General features: G+C 44.7%; 1 long non-coding RNA gene across 1 annotated transcript in view; it reads right to left on the bottom strand.

Annotated features, from left to right (window-relative positions):
- Positions 1 to 13,399, bottom strand: part of LOC111090347 — a 73,505-nt gene that overhangs the window by 3,266 nt on the left and 56,840 nt on the right. The gene's annotated exons all lie outside the window — the stretch shown is intronic.

Genomic DNA, 13,399 nt, shown 5'->3' with positions numbered 1-13,399 from the left:
TGTCTCTGCCTCTCTCTCTCTCTCTCTCTCTCTGTGACTATCATAAATAATAAATAAAAATTAAAATTAAAAATTAAAAAAAAATAAAGACCAGCTGTGCACATCATTTTAAAGCTGATGGTGAAAGCGCACTTGTGCAATACAACCTTCTCTTCCTACACACAGACCCACAGATGCTGCTGCCTCTGACTCATAGGACTGGGGGGCCCGGTCTTCACGGCCCCTCCATGCTCCTCTACGTTCCAGAGCTTAGCACTTGAAAGAGACGGCTCAGGGAGTCGGCCTGGACTTCTCCTGGAGGGTTCTGCAAAATTCTGACAAGTGAGCTGTGAGGTCAGTGGAGGTTACCCTCCAAGCCAGCTGAGGAAGTAGAGACACAATCTGTTCCATTACAGCAAACATCTGGAAACAGGATGATCCATCTGCCAGTCCTGACGACCACCCCCAAGCAGTATTTCTAATTGCTCCTTTTCTGTGCTGTTTTTGCACAAACTCACTAAGGCCAGCTCAAGTGGGTATTGCTAATAAATAATCCATGCTTTATGATTGCTTCAGCTTATAGAAAAAGAAGGTGAAAACTGGTCCAAAAGCACCCTATGCACCTCGATTCTGCAGTGCACCCCACATGCCCTCTCTGGCTAGAGTTCTAAGGGCAGGCAGCAAGTGGGGAGCTTCTTTTGTCCTTGATCTTGAGAGGGAATGGGCCTGACGGGCTCTGGGGAGAAAGAGCCAGGAAGGACAGACAGAGAGCTGAGCTCCAGGGAAGGCTTCCCAAGGAGAAAGAAGATCACGATGGTTCACCCTTTATCCAGGACAAAAGGAGAAGCAATGCTGCCTTGAATGGCAGTGACAAGTCAACTCCAACTCCAAGTCACTGGAGTTTGTATTCTCTCCATGCCTTTTCCCACTAGAAGACAAAATTTTGTGATAGAAATTATATCAATTTTATCCCTGGATAAAATGCCTAGAGAAGGTTCTCTTGGCCACCCAGGGACCAAGCCCCACAGAGAAGCCCACACTTCCTTCTGACTCTTCACTAGACTCGCATTTCTCAAAATGTGATAAATGTACCACCTAAAAGCCTGCTTTGAAATTCAAAATCCAGAGCTCACATCCAGATTTTCTGAATCAGAATCTCTCAGAGTAGGGTCCAGGATGGAGTATACGGAGACATTTTCTCATGTGATCTTTTTATGCATACTCAAGTTTGAAAACCACACATTAATGCCTCTGTGACATCCCTTCTCGGCTCTGAAGTGCTTGATCTAGATTATATTCTTGGTCCCATCACTGTCTGTTGACTGAGCCTCCAACTTCCCCTCTAGAAGATAGAGAAAACCCTTATCTGCTGCAAGGTATTTGTCTAACATTCTACGAAGGCCTGAGATCAGAGGGGCCAGATAAACACAGCACTATTACTCATCCACTATTCACCTGCAAAAGGCCCCCTCAGCGTTTTCTTCAGCACCGCACAGAAACAGGTCAAGGTAGAAAGGACCTGGAAGCCATAGAGAGTGTCTCCCTCTCCCTCCTCATAGACGGGCAGGTTAAAATGATCGGTTTCAAAGAGTTTCAGGTACCCTTTCCCCCCTCTTGGCGATATTCTAAATCAAATCTGCAGACTGCCCTCATCTTCCAAGGTAGGTGGAGTCATTCAGATCTCCAAAGGTGGGGATCCCTGGATGGCTCAGCGGTTTAGTGCTTGCCTTCGGCCCAGGGCATGGTCCTGGAGTCTCGGGATCAAGTCCCACATCGGGCTCCCTGCATGGAGCCTGCTTCTCCCTCTGCCTCTCTCTCTCTCTCTCTCTCTCTCTCTCTCTCTCATAAATAAATAAATAAAATCTATAAAAAAAAAATCTCCAAAGGTCTCCGAGCCAGGATGTGAGGCCGGTTTCCATTCCACAGCCACTTGGGCCGCCTGCAAGCGAGCTTCCCCAGTGTGACTGAGTGTTTGCTCTTACAGAGCCTTAGTTTCATGAATACTCAACAACCCCATGAGCTGGGCTTTATTGTTTTTATTCTAGAGGCAAGACTGATGAGACCCAGAGAGCTTAAGGAGCTGGCCGAAGGTGGCACAGCTGGTGAGAGGCAGCTGTCATTTCACAGAATCCGGCCTGTGCTCTGAGCCGCAGTGGGGAGCACTCACCATGGAGGAGCCTGTGGTGCAGCTGTTCCCCACGGGGAGGCCCTGCCTGCTGTGCTCCACAGACACTGGTGAATACCTAATGCCTACCTGGGCGCGGTTGCCTTCCCCTGAACTTGGGCAGACCTCCCTCATTGTCGGCCTGACGCCAGACTGGATCTCCTGAAGCCATCTGCCCTGGACGCCCACTGCTCTGCCTCACGATCCGATGGCATGTTGGCTGTAATGGAAGCCCGTCCCCTTCCCTCCCAACTGCTTGCCTACTGTGCGCTATGGAATGAATGTGTCACCCCAACATTCATCTGTTGAAACCTAATAGCTAGTGGGATGGTATTTGGCGTTGGGGCCTTGGGGCATGATTAGGTCATGAGTGTGGAGCCCTCACGAATGGGATTAGTGCCCTTCATAAAAGAGACCCCAGAGGGACGTATGGCTGGCTCAGTCCGTAGAGCATGCCACCCTTGATCTCAGAGTTGTAAGTTTGAGCCCCACACTGGGGGTAGAGATTACTTACAAATAAAACCTTTAAAAAAGAGAAAGAGAGAGAGAGAGAGAGAGAGCCCTCCTGCCTCCACTGTATGAGTCACAGCTGGAAGACAGCCATCCATGAACCAGGAGGAGGGTCCTCACCAGACACTGAATCTGCCAGAGCCTGGCCCTTGGACTTCCCAGCCTTCAGAACTGTGAGAAACAGATGTTTGTCGCTTAAGCCCCCAACAGACTAAGTCACTGTGTGCCATTTGCTAGTCAGACTGGCTCCACATATTCTCTTTGCCCCCAGTCTGCTGGACTGACTTTCCCTGTGGCCCCAGTAAGAGAAGATTCACTGTTTTCCTGGGGTCTGACCTGCCTCCATCTCCACGGAGGGCGGGACCTAGCCCTCTCCACCCTCCTTGGCTGTGGCTGCCATTGCATATCTAGGCACACTCAGAGATGTGTGACGAGAGACTGGATTCTCAGCACTTACTCAGAGACACCCTCCCTCACGGGATCTCCAAGCTTCCATGATGCCTTGTTCTTCTCCGCCTGGTGATCTCATTGTTACAAGTCATAAAAAAGCACTAATTTGACAATGTCAAAGGTATAGAGAGGAACCTTCAGCAGACTAGACTTCAACAGATTTACAGAAGGTATAATTATAATTCTAGAGGGTATGACGCAGCGTGGGGGGAGCTGCCATCTGGCGATGTCATGGCCCAGGGGACAGTGGCCCAGGCCTGGCACGACTTGAAGAAGCTCCAGGTGGGGACGCCTGGGTGGCTCCGTGGGTTAAGCATCTGCCTTCAGGTCAGGTCATGAACCCAGGGTCCTAGGATAGAGCCCAACATTGGGCTCCCTGCTCAGTGGGGAGTCTGCTTCTCCCTCTCCCTCGGCCCCTCCCCTCAGCTCGTGCACTCTCTCTTGTGCTCTCTCTCTCTCAAATAGGTAAGTAAAATCTTAAAAAAAAAAAAGAAGAGGAAGAAGCTCCATATGTGCAGAGTTCAGGTGTGACAAGAGAAAGAAGGGGGTAGACTAATGAAATGAAAAATATACCTACATATTTTTTTCTTACAAAAAGTAACATATGCTCCTTGTAAAATTTGATTAATATTGAAATGCCTAAAGTAAAATGAACGGTCCTTTGCCTCCCATCCTCCAGGAGCTGGAATGCGTCCTCTTACCTCCTTGATGTGATTACTGTTAACGAGTTTTGTGTATCTTTTCATGAATTTTCCTTTATTTTTTTGAAACATATGCAAACACACATGCCTTTATCGATTTTTAAAGTGAGATCACACTATACATGTGTTTTTAAGTGTAGGTTTTGGCATTGTGCAGGTATGGGGAGGCTAACAGATGAGAAACTCACCATTGAAAAGATAGTTGCAGGGCTCCTGGGTGGTTGAGAGTCTGACTCTTGATTTCGACTCAGGTCATGATCTCGAGGCCTTAGGATCAAGCCCCACATTGGGCTCAGCTCATGAGTCTGCTCGTCCCTCTGCTCCTCCCCCTGCTCTCTCTCAAATAAATAAATAAAATCTTAAGAAAAAATAAAGAAAGAAAAGAAAAGCTAGTTTGTTTCTCCCAGTTCACACACAGGGGAGGATGCTGCACCACCCAGGGCTACACAAGGAAGGCAGAAGGAGGAAAGGAAAGGAATGGGAAGGAGCCTTTATGGTGGTTTTTGTGGGAAGACATGGGCAGGCAAGATAAGCAGGCTAGGCTAGGCTGGTTTGTTGTGTGTGGTTTTTTTTTTTTTAAGATTTCATTTATTTATTCATGAGAGACACAGAGAGGCAGAGACATAGGCAGAGGGAGAAGCAGGTGCCCTGGGGAGAGCCTGATGCAGGACTTGAACCTGGGGTCCCAGGATCACCACCTGAGCCAAAGGCAGAGGCTCAACCACTGAGCCACCCAGACGTCCTGTAGAATTGGCTAGTTTGAATTAGAGATGTAGCGACTGGCCCTAGATGCCTGGTCCCTGGCCTTGGGGCCAAAAGGACAGGGAGCTAGTGGCTCATTTGTGAGCTCCATCAAGGAGGCAGTGGGCAGTAGAGGCTCTGGACTAGTTGGTTTGCATATGGAAGGTGGAATTGCTAGGAATTAGCTAGCCCTGGGAGGAGCAGTGTCTCCAGGATCAGCAAGACCTCAGATGCCAGAACCACAAAAGCAGAACGTTAGAAAATATAGTTAACACAACATACCTCTAATTTTTAAAACCAAATGATATATTGGGAACAGGAACACACATACAATAGCTTTTCATTTTTAATAGCTCCATAGTATCCCATACTTTGCATGTTCCTTCACTAGAACACAAATTATAAAGTGACAGTTTTGTCTCTTTTATCCACTGCTATGAGCCCAGTGACTAGAATTGTGTCAGACATAGGGTAGATGTCAAAGAGTTAAAAATAGACCTGCCCTACGACCCAGCAATTGCACTGCTGGGGATTTACCCCAAAGATACAGATGCAGTGAAACGCCGGGACACCTGCACCCTGATGTTCATAGCAGCTGTGTCCACAATAGCCAAACTGTGGAAGGAGCCTTGGTGTCCATCAAAAGATGAATGGATAAAGAAGATGTGGCATATGTATACAATGGAATATTACTCAGCCATTAGAAATGACAAATACCCACTATTTGCTTCAATGTGGAGGGACCTGGAGGGTATTATGCTGAGTGAAATAAGTCAATCGGAAAAGGACAAACATTATATGGTCTCATTCATTTGGGGAATATAAAAATTAGTGAAAGGGAATAAAGGGGAAGGAGAGAAAATGAGTGTAAATGTCAGTGAGGGTGACAAAACATGAGAGACACCTAACTCTGGGAAATGGACAAGGGGTAGTGGAAGGGGAAGTGGGCGAGGGGTTGGGGTAACTGGGTGATGGGCACTGAGGGGGGCACTTGGTGGGATGAGCACTGGGTGTTATGCTATATGTTGGCAAATTGAACTCCAATAAAAAAATTTATTTTATTTTATTTTTTATTTTATTTTTTTTATTTATGATAGTCGCACAGAGAGAGAGAGAGGCAGAGACACAGGCAGAGGGAGAAGCAGGCTCCATGCACCAGGAGCCCGACGTGGGATTCGATCCCGGGTCTCCAGGATCGCACCCTGGGCCAAAGGCAGGCGCTAAACCGCTGCGCCACCCAGGGATCCCCCCAAAAAAATTTTTAAAAAGACATAGGGTAGATGTTCAAAAATATCTGGTGAGCGAATGAATAAACAAGTGGACCATAAAATACATTCAACCATTGCCTTATCAACAGATTATTTCTTAGTATTCTAAACAACACTTCAGTAATTACCCTTGTAGATATACCTCTATGCATTTGAATTAGTGAGGATTGAGCTTGGAGAGTAAAATAAAACCTCAAATATTGTGAGTGAACCAAGATGGATATTTAAATTTCTCTCTTATGTTCAAGAAGCCTGGCAGTGGTCCGGTCGAGGCTGGTGTGATCCTCCTGGAGCCCTGGGCCCAGTCTCCTCCTAAACTTGCTGGCTCTGACCTCATTCCCAGGATACCTCAATGTCCATGCTTGTTACCAGAACTCTAGGCAGCAGTCAGCATTCCGGAGAGAAGAAAAAAAGCAGAGCCCCAGAAGTTTTACTCCTGCCTTTGAGCAAACCTCCTAGAAGTTGCTGCTTCTGCATATACACTATCGCCCAGAACTGGAGTGCATGGCCGCAGCTCACGACAAGGACGATGGGAAATGTAGCCATTATTCCTGGGGCCATGTGCCCAGCTCAAGCTCTGAAACTGAGGAAGACAGGATGGTAGGATATTAGGAAACAATTACCTTTTATTTCTGTCAGATACTTTTCCGGAAATAAAATTGTTGTATTGGAAGGTATACGCATTCAAACATTTTTAATAAATACTGACAAATACTTTCTGGAAAGGTTTTGAATTTAATTTCTTCAGTGGTGTATGAGAGAATCCACTTCCCTACTCACTACCATGGATATGGGAAAAACTTTTAAAGAGTGATGACCTGATGAGCAGAAGAACCCACCACTGGTGTGTTCAGTTGTATTTACATGACTACCATCATGCTTTAGCCTCTTTGTATATATTTGCTGGACATTTTCCATTTCTTTTCCATGAACTGCCTGTCCATATCCATTGCTCATATTACTTCTGGGAAGAATTTTTAAAATATTTTTACAAAAATGGAATCATGCTATGCATTTGATTTTGGAACTTGATTTTTTCCAAAGACATCCTTCCCTACTAATACATAAATAACTATCTCATTCTCTCTTTTTTAAGATTTTACTTATTTATTTGAGAAAGAGAGAGAAAGCGTGAGTAGGAGGAGGGGGAAAAGAGGGGAAGAGGGAGAAGCAGGCTCCTCGCTGAGAAGGGAACCCCATGTGGGGCTGAATCCCAGGACCCGGCTCTAGCCCAGGACCCTGGGATCATGACCTGAGCGGAAGGCAGACATTTAACTGACTGAACCACTAGGGCGCCCCTTACTACCTCATTCTTTTCAATAGTATAGATTAACAAAATTATATGACCATACTCTTACTGCTAACTCTAATTTCCACCAATAGCAAAAAAAGAAAGAGAGAGAGAGAGAGAGGAAGGAAGGAAGGAACGAACGAACGAACGAACGAAGAAAGGAAATGCTGCCATGACATCATCATACATACATCCTTGCACACATAAGTGTTGACAGATATGTCTGCGAAGCTATACCCCAGAGTTTCTCAGAACCTTATTCATAATTTACTGAGTCTAGATTAAAACCCAGTTTTAAAATCCTGATTATATAGAGTATATATAAATCAGTAAAGTTGGTATATATAATCATTAATCCTTTGGTTGCAAGTGACAGAAATCCAACCCAAACTGGCTCACTGAAACTGAGCCCATAATCCCAAATTTAGGAGATGCTTTCTTTATTCCTTGTATTAGATACTATAGATTCATCCCTTTCCATCAAAGCCTTCCCTTGTGCATACTGTCATGGCAACCCCAAGATGACTGTCTCAAGGAAATCTAAAAGGTAGCCTATGTCTATTGAAGAAGAGGAAGCCAGAGGCAACTGTGGTCAAAGCCTTCTTATCCCTTGTTGGGCTTTGATGGTGAGAGTGAAGGTTCCCCTTGGGTTTCCATGAGGAGCAAAAGAGTTAAGATGCCTCTGTCTTGGAAGACTTTCTGCACCAGCATGCTGGGAGAAGGGACTCTCAGATCCTAAGACAAACGGGAGTTTGCACTAGAAGAAGTAGCTCTCTCAGCCCCCAGAAACAGGCTTGAGGCTTTATTGACTCCTCAGGGGGGCTCAGGACCAGGTCAGTAGACTTGAGAGCCATCCCCTAAGAATATATAGCTCTTCCCCACTGCCTGTCTTCCCAAGCTGCATCTAGAATTGTGAGAAAACCCGGGAGAGCTGGCATGAGCATATGCTTCAGAGGGAGGTTTCCGTTGGTGTGCTTCCCTGTGCACTCCTGCTCTGCGCTCCCCCACCCCACCCCCTTACGCTGTTTGGGTCCTGGCACTCCTGCCAGGCGGGAATTCACACATCTTCAAAGGAGGCACGAAAGTGGAGTGTTAAGCAGATTGAAGCTAATAAAGAACCAAAGCCTGGAGCAATCAGCAACTTCCCTCAGATTCCTGAGAGCCAGGCAAGCACAAAGGAGGGATGAAAGTCTCTTGCTAACCCGGAGGGAAACTGAAACATCCAAGAGTGGATTCTTACAGACAGTAATGTGACAGGGTTCATAGAAAAATTATATTAACATCTGAAGTTATTGAAGCTTGTTCTCAGCTGGGTTGGGAGAGATATCACCGCACCCGGAAGAAAAAAAAAATGGCCTAACGTGGTAAAAGCTAAGGTAATATCATACATATTATTCTGAAATAAAATAAATAGAATAATACGCTTTATTTTTCTAGAGTGCTTTCATTGTTTGAAGATCTTAATACCAGAGCACTCGGCCTACATTCTCTTATTGCTCTACCATGTTTCCTTTCTACAAATTTCCCTTAATATCTTCAAAACCTACTTCTCGCTGACAGAAACAGTCAAGAATGCCTCGGTAAGAATGAAGTTAGGTTGCTAAATGTAGAAGTCCCCCATAGGGAAGAGACGGAGGACACAACAGACTTCCCAGGCAACACTTCACTCTCCCCACTGCGCTCATAGGGGCTCCATTTTGGAACCTCCAGACAGTGGGGTTCTCGGCGTCAGACTGCTCAGGCAGGCCCAGGAAAAGGAACCGATTACACATCAGGGGACTGTGGTCTCCTCAAAAGGACGCCCTACTCTGGTTACCAAGGCTCCCTGCACTGTGGTGTGCCCGGGTTTGTAATCCATTTTCTCCTTGTCTTTTCCGGCACCACGAATCCCCCCCAACGAGGTTAGCTGTAAATCCACTTGTACCAGGTAGTGGTGGTTTCTCTGCATCTGACTCGGGGAATCCAAGGGGCTAGATGCTAACCTCCTCTCTTCTTGACACCAGGGTGGGTAAAAGGAATGCTGGCCTGGAAATCAAGTGTCAGGCACTGCTCAAGGGCCTCTCTCACCCTCAGTTTCCTAACGGGTCCTAAATTTCTTAAAAATGAGAAAACAGCCTCAATGATCCATCCCTAAGGAGACTGCTCCAGTAATAGAATTCCTTGAATTTCTGATGTCGTAGGAGAATTGAAGTTATTTAGAATGGAAGTAATTCTCTCTCTTATTGTTTCTTTTTTTAAAAACTAAGCTCTTTGTCCAATGTGGGGCTCAAACTCACAAGCAGTGAAATCAGGAGTCACATGTTCTACCAACTGAGCCAGACAGGTGCCCCTCCAACGTTTTGTCAAATGGGTGTATTACGTCCCCTCTCTCGGAACCAGTGGCTAGAACATTATGCTCTCTGACTTTCAAGACAACCAAAAGAGACACTAGGTCCAGAGTCCAATGACCCAGAGTCACTGAGGCAGTGACAAGGCCCACTTTGGGAAGCAGGGTCCCAGCACTTCAAGCTCCTCTTGTGATTGCAAGCTGAAGCCTTCTACTAGTGTCTGATTCCACTTATGTGTTTAGTGAAAAGTGCAATCAGATTTTACCCCATAACAATGAGCAGATTCTTGGCCACGGGGGTAAAGCAACTCTGTTCTTTTCCCTTCCTATTTACTGGTTTTAGTTTCGTGTGGCAGCGATAAAAGGCGCATTCCGATCCTCTTAAGCTTTAGCTTGGAAAAATAAATAAATGTGAATAAAAATTCTCCCCTCTCCTCACTCTGTCAAAGCCCTGTGGAATCAATTTTACGACACCAAGCCCCACTGAAATCAATGGGGGTAAGCTCCTGAATTCATTTCCATGGGACTTGGCATTGTAAAAATAATTGGATTGCACTGCAGACGAACACTCCTTTCAGGAAATAGAGAAAATGTGCCTCTGCTAGTAGGTGGGGGTGAAAACTCGTCTAAGTGCTGCTAGGTTTCACCCTGTGTTTTCGGCATTGTCTTGTCAAGAGGAGCTATTATCAAGTCCCAAATGAGCCTGGCAGTACTACCCTCAATGAGGTGTTTAAAACTGCCTTCCCTAGTGAGAATGAAAACACTTCTTTTGTTCCCATCTTTAAAATTAACTGCATAGTATTACCACTATCAATGAGGTGTTTAACATCAAAATTGCCTTCCCTGGTGAGAAGAAAAACACTTACTTTGTTTCCTTCCTTAAAATTAATTGAGGTTTTTAAAAACTCATCCTTATTCAACCAACAGTTGCGTAGAAAGGGAAGGAGAGAAGATGGGATTTTAAAATGTTGCCTTTGGTAGACCATCAACGGTTTTCAGTGCGTTCTTTCTGTTTAGATCACTGGCAGCAATCCTTTCTGCCCTTCTGCTTTATTATTTCCCAGAAGATTTATAACACCAGTCATCGGTGTGACTGTTGGTAGGGATTAATTGATAGGTACTTGCTAAAATTAATCCACCCAGATATTCCTGATTAGCTTGCAAATTTTCCACAACTCTACTCATCCTTTGGTGTTAAATCGCTTCTGAAAAAATAAAATATCTCTAGTATTAAAATCTGAGCGGGCTTTGGTAGATATGGCTAAAGATGCTCCCTTTCCCCATGTTTCCCTGGAATTCCAGAAGTGGTGCTAACTTTTATAACCCTCTGGCTAGTATTTGAGTTGTGGGGTGTCCTGTGGCCACTGCCTTTTGCAAGATGCAGCAGAATGTTGAAGGCAAAGAGGCAAAGTCCTGACTTTTACAGAAGTCCAGGAAGGGAATAATAGCTATAAGGGAAGAAGAATATTAAAGAACCAGGCTCTGATCCAGATAAGAAATTCTATACGGGAAAGGAGACCTTGAAGGGAAAGGGTTGGAACCAACAGAATGACTACTGGTCTCCACAGCCTGTCCCGCCACTCCCTAGGCTCACCTGCGGAGGAAGGAGCAGAAGGAGCAGATGATGAACAACTCAGTAGGCTTGGGGGGTCCTTGAGCAAAGTGACCCATGTTTCAAGGACCCAGGGATGCTGGAAGACATTCAGAGCACCCCTCCACCCAGCATGCATGGATGAGTGGACTAGAATGTTCCCCCATTGTGTCTGGGCCAGTGGACCTGAGACAGCCTCACAGAGAAAACATGGTACCCTATGCCATGGGATGTTCCCCATGCCTGAGACAGGTGTGAGGAGCATCTCACAGGAGTGAGAAGGATGAAGTAGTGGCCTATATAGACCCACAAGGACAAAAGCTGATAAAAAAGATGAATGTTTTAGAGGGTGCCTGGGAACTCCTCCCCTTGACTCCCTCACCCTGAGCTTCAGTGCCTCCATGCTGTGTAAGCTCCCTGGAATGGACACTCAAAAGCTTGAATGGACTGAAATTTAGTCTCCATTACTTGGTGAAATGGGACCTTAAAATGCAAAATGAATTCAATCATAGAAAAATACATTTGTCACCTTGAGTTTGTGGACTGAGATTTGTACCTGCCTGAATTCGGTTCATTTGCAAATATGTTATTTGTATAAATTTTTAAAAATTATTACAACTGTGTAATGACCAAATAAAACTTGAAACATGTTTCTAAAGAGCATTTATTGAGTGTAAACTCTGTACCAGGTCTGACCTATTTTCCTTCTTTTTTTTTTTATGGTTTTATTTATTATTCATGAGAGACACACAGAGAGAGGCAGACACACAGAGGGAGAAGCAGGTTCCTTGCAAGGAGCCTGATGTGGGACTTGATCCTGAGACTCCAGGATCACACCCTGGACTGAAGGCAGGCGCTCAACAGCTGAGCCACCCAGGCATCCCTGACCTATTCTCTTTATATACACGATCTCATTTATATTCCTTAGAATTCATAGGTGCAAGTATCTCCTTTTTGTGTTTAGAGAAACAAAGATTTAGAGAAGTTAAAAAAAATTTTTTTAAGTAAACCCTACACACAACATGGGGCTTAAACTCACAACTCTAAGATCAAGTAAGTGTCACATGCTCTACCCACTGAGCCAGCCCGGTGCCCCAAGAGAAGTTAAATACTTTGCCCAAGGCCACACGTGATAAATAATGGAGACAGAATTCAAACCCAGGAATACCTGGCTTTTAAATCAATATTCTTTTTTTTAAGATCTTATTTTTAAGTAATCTCTATACCCAATGTGGGGCTTGAACTCACAACACTGTAATCAAGAGTAGCTTGCTTGGGGTGCCTGGGTGGCTCAGTCAGTTCAGCATCTGCTTTGGGCGGGGGTCACGATCCTAGGATCCTGAGATGGAGTCCCCTGTTGGGCTCCTTGCTCAGCAGGGAGACTGCTTCTCCCTCTCCCTCTGCTCCCTGGATCATGTTCTCTCTCTCTCTCTTGCTCTCTCTCTCACTCTCAAATAAAAAAATCTTAAAAAAAAAAAAAAAAAGAGTCGCTTGTCTACAGACTGAGCCAATATTTTTAACCACTAAGTTAAGCTACACACTGGCCCTTTGCTTGGCTTCCTCTATCTCTCCAGGAACGTTCCTTTCTACCCTGCTATTTGTAGCTTCAAGGCAATCACACATTGACGTACTGGAGCCCTGGGTACAAAGCAGCACAAAGTTCATATCCTTCCTGCTCCTAGTTACCAAATTGCTCAATAACTATGTGATTTATTGCTGTCATAATCTAAGTGCCCTGATTTAACAAGTTTTAGCTCACTTTTGCAACTACTACACCTTGCGAGTTCACCAAAATTGCTGATTAATTAAATTTCACCAAGGAGCAAAATGTGACAGACCGAAGTCCTAGACCAGAAGTCAATATACTGCCTATGTTCCTTGGTTTCTCATTCTTGCTCTTCCATTAACCAATTGTTTGATGATCTTGAGCAATCACTTAACCATTCTGACTCCCAGTTTCTTCATCTACAAAATAAACACAATCTTAAAGTTCCCTTCCAGCTCTAACCTTCTATGATTCTGAAGAACCAAGATCAAGTTTATTATTTTATGAGAACTTGAACTGTACTTCTCCAAATATGATCTGTTCTCTATCTGTATCTTGGTTCTATATTTAAATTTCCTACATTTTGGCATAAGGCACAGGTAAAGAGTTTCATTTCACAGAGATGGGAAATTACATATAATAATATCTCATCTTGTTAGCATTAAGAGAAAGAAGACGACTAAAGCTGTAGTGATTACTAAAAATAATAATAACAATAATAATAATAAATACAAACATTTTTAAAATAAATAAAATAGCCATCAGTGGCTGCCAGCATTCCAGATGGTTTCAATAATCCCTACCTCCTCGTATTTATACCCTCTTCCCACTT

Source organism: Canis lupus, chromosome 16 (assembly GCF_011100685.1).
Source record: "Canis lupus familiaris isolate Mischka breed German Shepherd chromosome 16, alternate assembly UU_Cfam_GSD_1.0, whole genome shotgun sequence".
In the NCBI taxonomy this organism is placed as follows: domain Eukaryota; kingdom Metazoa; phylum Chordata; class Mammalia; order Carnivora; family Canidae; genus Canis; species Canis lupus.
This window is presented reverse-complemented; position numbering and strand designations above follow the sequence as displayed.